Source organism: Tenrec ecaudatus, chromosome 1, assembly GCF_050624435.1.
Source record: "Tenrec ecaudatus isolate mTenEca1 chromosome 1, mTenEca1.hap1, whole genome shotgun sequence".
NCBI lineage: Eukaryota > Metazoa > Chordata > Mammalia > Afrosoricida > Tenrecidae > Tenrec > Tenrec ecaudatus.
Window position 1 is genome coordinate 290153993 of NC_134530.1, and position 6287 is coordinate 290160279.

The following is a 6287-nucleotide window of genomic DNA, read 5'->3' on the forward strand; positions in this document are numbered from 1 at the left end:
TGGCTTTATCTATAAGTCTAAGTCCTGCCCTTTCGCTTTCGTAGAAATCTGTCTCTGTATCTTGGCTCGTGGCAGGTTGTGTCCTTCAAAGATGACTGTCCTAATGTTTCACATCGTACATTCTCTCTCAAGATGAGTTTGTTTTCACTTTTCCAGAAACAGGGCCTGCTTTCCCTCTTCCTTGCATCTTGGCAGGCCTTTGACTATGGCAGAAGTGTTGCTCTGTGACTTCCACCTGGTCGTATTGGGTTGTTCACCATTGGGACCCTGTCAGGATATTGCAAGGAAGACCAGGCCAAATGAAAATGTCACATATAGGGTTCTTCTTGAGCTCCAACCAATAGAAGTATCAGTCGTGTGAGGGAGTGAGTCTTAAGAGAGCTGCAGCCTCTGTCCTTTGAGCTACCCCAGCTAATGCTTGATGAAGCCAAAACTAGTGTCCTCACTGAGCTCTGCCCAGATTGCAGATTTGTGAGCAAAATTGATATTATTATCATTACTTTAAGATGTTATTTGTGGGGATACTTTCTGTTAGCAGCAGATCATCAGAATACTGCCTAATCAGACTGCATTGCCAGTTTTACTCTCTCTCCCCATATATATATATATGGATATATATATATATAGATAGATAGATATAGATATATAGATATCCTCCACACATGTGTCAGTTGGTTGTACTATAATGGTTTGTGTATTGTTATGATGCTGGAAGCTCTGTTCCCTGAATTTCAAATAACAGCAGGATTGCCCATGGTGGACCGGTTCCAGTGAAGCTTCTAGACTAAGACAGACAAGGAAGAGGGGCCTGCCAGTCCGCTTCAAAAAATTACTGAAAGAAAACCTTATGGATCACAAGAGAACACTGACTGACTAATGTGTTTTGGACACACTATCAGTGGACAATTGCTAGAGGAAGACATCATATTTGATGAAATAGAGGGACATGGAAGATCCTTATTGAGGCAGATTGACCTAATCGCTGCAACAATGGACTTCAACATTCAGGAATGTGTGACGATGGTGCAAGATCAGACAGCACTCCATTCCATTTCATATAAGGTCTCCATGGATCACAGTAGACTTGATGGCACTCTCTATGTGTTGTCTTCAGTGACTTCCCATAGAGGTGCTCTGCCTGGCAGCCTCTATTCTTCATGCTTCCAAATGGGGAGCACAACAAGTCCATAGTCACTGATATTCCCCTCAATCCCCAGGTCAAGTAAGGAGGCATGAAGCTAGCTAGGTTGTTCTCTTTGCCTTGTCTCTCTTCCTTTTCCCCTCCTCCAACAGGGCTAGAGGGGGTAAATACTTACCTTGCAGTTTCGAAGAGAATTTCTCCCACACCAAAATCTTCTTCCTCAAAAGGCACATACATGCTTTTCTCCTTGTTTTGAATTAAAATGGCAGATGGGATGGTAGGAAAGAAGATGAACTAGTCTAACAGAATGGCCAAACAGATTTACCTTCCACATAAGAATGCAAATAACTCCTCAATCTTGTTATAGAGTCATGATATGATGAGCTCCATCAAAGCAGAGTAGAACACCACGGAGGTCAGACCAGAAAGACCATATTGAGTTGGTTTTGTATGAGAGATTCTAGTTGCTAATTATACTTTTTATAACAGACAGATGGCAGGTATAGAAGTCCAGACTTAAAATGTCTTTATCTAATTGCCTGCCTAAATATATATTTGCAATATGGTCTTCAAAGGGAATACTTTCTTTACCTTAAATTCCATTTCTTTTTCCGCTCTTTTATGTAATTTTATTGAAGTATCATTGATGTACAATAAACCATAGTGTGTTTTGCTCTTTGAGGTTTTTAAAAAGAATCCTTTTATTGGGGGCTCCTACAACTCTTATCACAATCTATACATACATCCACTGTGTACATTTGTTGCCATCATCATTCTCAAAACATTTGCTTTCTACTTGAGCCCTTGGTAGTAGCTCCTCATTTCCCCTCCTTCCCCCTCCCCCTCCCTCATGGATCCTTGATAATTTATAAATTATTATTCTGTCCTATCTTACACTGTCTGACATCTACCTTCACCCACTTTTTGTTGTCCCTCCCTCATGGAGGAGGTTATATGTAGATCCTTGTAATCAGATCCCTCTTTCTACCCCACCTTTCCTCCATCCTCCTGTTATTGCTACTCTCAGCACTGGTCCTGAAGGGGTCATCTGTCCTGGTTTCCCTGTGTTTCCAGTTCCTATATGGACCAGTGTATATTCTCTGGTCTAGCCAGGTTTGTAAGGTAGAATTGGGATCATGATAGTGGGCGCAGTAGAATTTAGGAACGAGAGGAAAGTTATATGTTTCATCGTTGCTACACTGCATCCTGACTGGCTCATCTCCTCCCAGCGACCCTTCTGTAAGGGGTTGTCCAGTTGCCTACAGATAGATTTTGGATCCCCTAACTGTACCCCCCTTCATTCACAATGATATGATTTTTTTGTTCTTTCATGCCTGATACCTGATCCCTTCTACATCTTGTGATCACACAGGCTGGTGTGCTTCTTTCATGTGCACTTTATTGGTTCTGAGTTAGATGGCCACTTGTTAACCTTCCAGTCTTTAAAACCCTAGACTCTTTATCTTTTGATAGCTAGGCTCCATAACCTTTCTTCACCTCATTTGTTTATACACCCACCTTTTGTCTTGAGTGATTGTGTCGGGAAGGTGACCATCATGGAATACCAGTTCCTTAAATTCCATATCTATAGGCTTAAGTCTTACCCACAGGAAGCCTACTTTTATTTTATCCCTTGTACAAAATCTTGCAATAATTTTCTCTTTTTGGGTAAGTCCATCCTCAATCACTTATCCTTTAACATTTACAAGAATTTATCTGTAACCAACCCCATTTACATAGTCTCATTCATGCTATTTCCACAATAATTGCTAATAACCCTATTTTTTAGAATCGGCAGAAAGCATCAGCATCAATATCCCATTGCCACTGAGTTGATTTCAACTCATGGGTACCCTATAGGACAGAATAGTATTGCCTCATGGGTTTCCAAGGCTGAAAAAAAATCTCTTTATTGTGAGATGGGAGAAAGTTTACAGAATACATCCGTTTTCCATTTGACAGTTCACACATATTTTGCTTCATGATATTGACTGCAGTCTGCTCAACGTAATATCACTATCGCACTTCCTCCTTGTATTTCCTGTTTCCATTCCCCCTTCTTTCCTGACCCTTCTGAACTTTATCTTTGAATAAATTATATCCTTTTGATTCAAATAGTTGATTAGTGTTACTTTTTACCTTATACATCTACCTATTGTTTGGCTGAAGATTGAGCCAAGGGAGTGAGTTCCGTTCCAGATCTGAAGGTGCCTAAGGACAACAGTCTTGTGGGTTCCAAGAATCTCTCTCTGAGCAATACCCCTGAACTTTTAAAATAAGTTTAAACTTTGTTGCACATATTTCTCCTATCCTATCCCAAAATTCCAAAGCAAACTAATTATCATTGTGTTGAAGCTGACTCATAGAGACCCTACAAGATAGAATAGAACTTCATTCTTTGATTTTCCAAGGCTTAAATCTTTACCAGAGCAGACAAACTCATATTTCTCACATGGAGCAACAGATAGGTTAGAACCACTTACTTTGTGGTTAGGAGCTCAATGAGGAGTCCACTCTGCCATTAGAGCTCATCTAGAATGCTATCCAGGATTCCCTAATGCTATCCCTCTCAGATCAGTTGGTAGTGGTAATAAATGTAAATCTTAAGGGGGTCAGACTGCCACATCGTAACTCTTCCTTGGGGAAGATGGTGGGTTTGAACTGCTGATTGATTAGCCCTTAAGTGCTTAATTACTGCCTCACCAGGGTTCTCCTTAACATCAGAACAGTGGACACTTATTGGTTTATCTTGCTGGTCTCTGTTCCCTAAAAATTGCACTTCATCCACAGGGTTTTCTTCCACAACACACAGCTGCTAGTGTTTTTGGTTTGTTTTTCCACATGACTTCACTTTCCTGGTCAAAACTGATTTGTCCAGGGCTAAACACACAATGAAAACATAGCCATATATGCACACTACAAAATTTGAAGTGAGACAGCAAGCTATTTGTTGAGTTTTTTGAATGACAGAAGTCTAAAAGGCAGTGTTATGATACAGGAAACAGTGAGTTTTGATGTCCAGGATCTATGCTGGGGGCCCAGTTGGCACTCCGAATGACTATTCAAAGTGATGGTATGAATTCTCCTCTTCCATGACCTACACATATAATAGATATAACCACTAAGTCCATAATTTGACAAATGTCTTGTGTGATTGAGTTTGGGTTCCCCATAGGATTCGAACCTGAGACAAAGGTTTTAATTAAGCCATTTTGGGGGAGATATCAATAAGGAAATGGGAAATAGAAAAGGGAAAGAAGGCAGCCAATGAAAAGTACATTATCAAACAATTTAAAACTGTGAGCAACTGGAAGTCAATCTTACTGGAGACACTGTAGAAAATCCACTAGTTATTCTGCCCAGAATGTGAGGGAGTGTGGCTATTTGTCCAACAACTCCTATGGGTCATTGGTTAAGGGTTACTCCAGGAAGCAAGAATTAACTCCACAACCTCCTAAGCCATGCATGCTCCGGTACAGTGGTCTACAGAAACTAGAGAAAGCAAGAAGAGAGATGTGCTGGCCATTCGGAGTTAGGCTAGCATACCAAGTTGTCAGACATGTCAGGTTCTTGCACTATCATAACTTGTGAGATATACCACTGGTATTTCAAACACAAGCATAGTTACCCGTGGTGGAAAATTTTCAGAAAAGCTTACAAGCTAAATAGACTAGAAAGAATAACCTGCCAATCTACATCTGAAAAAAATAGTGGTGTTTGTGGAGCACATTGATAGCAGTGGAATATTGTTTCATATAGTGCAGGATGATGAACCCCTCAAGTTGGAAGACACTCAAAATATAATTGGGGAAGAGCTGTCTTCTCAAAGTAGAGTTAACCTTAGTGGTATAAAGTTTTCAGGACCTATATTTGTTGATGTGGAAATGACTCAAAATGAGAAGAAACAGCAGTACTGCAATAACCACTAACAAGAAGATGGGATGCATGAAATATGGATCTAGAAAAATTGGAAGCCATGAAAAAATGGAACACATAAAGATCAAACACTCTAGGTGTTATTGAACTGAAATAGACGGGTATTGGCCATTTGGAATGTCATAATAATATGGTTTACATACCAGAGTAACAAATTTGAAAGGAATGGATGACTTTCATGTTAAAAAAGAGAATGTTTCAACATCGATTCCAATGTTCACCATTGTTAGGTGTAGGATATATTACACCTACAAGGATGAATAATTAATAAAGTTATTATTCAAATTTACACACCAACCACTAATGCTAACAATAAAGCCATTGAGGATTTTTACCAACCTTTTCAGTCTGAAATTGATGAGACATGCAATCAAGATTACTGATGACTTGAATGCAAAAATTGGACACTAAGGAGGAGGATCACTAGTTAGAAAATATGGCCATGGGAATGGAAGCCACATGGGAGATCTCATGATAGAATTTTCCAATAAGGATGGCTTATTGATTGAACATTTATTTTTCAGTGATGTAAACAGTAACCATAGACATGGATCATGTATATTGGATAGAAATACACAGGAATTAAATCAACTACATCTGTTGAAATAAACTACTATATATACTCGAGTATAACCCAAGGCAACTAATTTTACCCCCCAAAGCTGGGGTGCTTTTTCAGCATAAAAAATGTGCTGAAAAAAACTAGGCATATACTCAAGTATTTACGGTATAAAGAAGTTTAATATCATCAGTCACGAGACTGGAGACCAACTGTGGAACAAACCATCAATGGCAAATTCAACTCGAATTCAAATAAAATTAAAACAAGTCCCCAAGAGTCAAAGTATGAATTTGAGTATATCTCATCTAAATTAGAGGATACTTCAAGAAGAAAGTTGACACAGTGAACACAATTCACCTGAGATGATACGAGTTCTGCAATAATATCAAGAACATCATAAATAAAGAAATTCAAAGATAATTAAAAAGATAGAAACTAATGAAAAGACAAAATGGATGTCACCTTGAATGTGGAGTAGCTGAAGCCAATGAAAGAAATGATGAAGTACGAAAAAGATAGAGAGAGAAATATAGAAATAATTGATGAAGTAAAGACGCTGAATAAAGAAGCTGAACATAAAATTTCAAAGGGGAATTCAAAAAGATGGAATAAAGAATTATATGAAAAGGTGCAAAAACCTGGAATTAG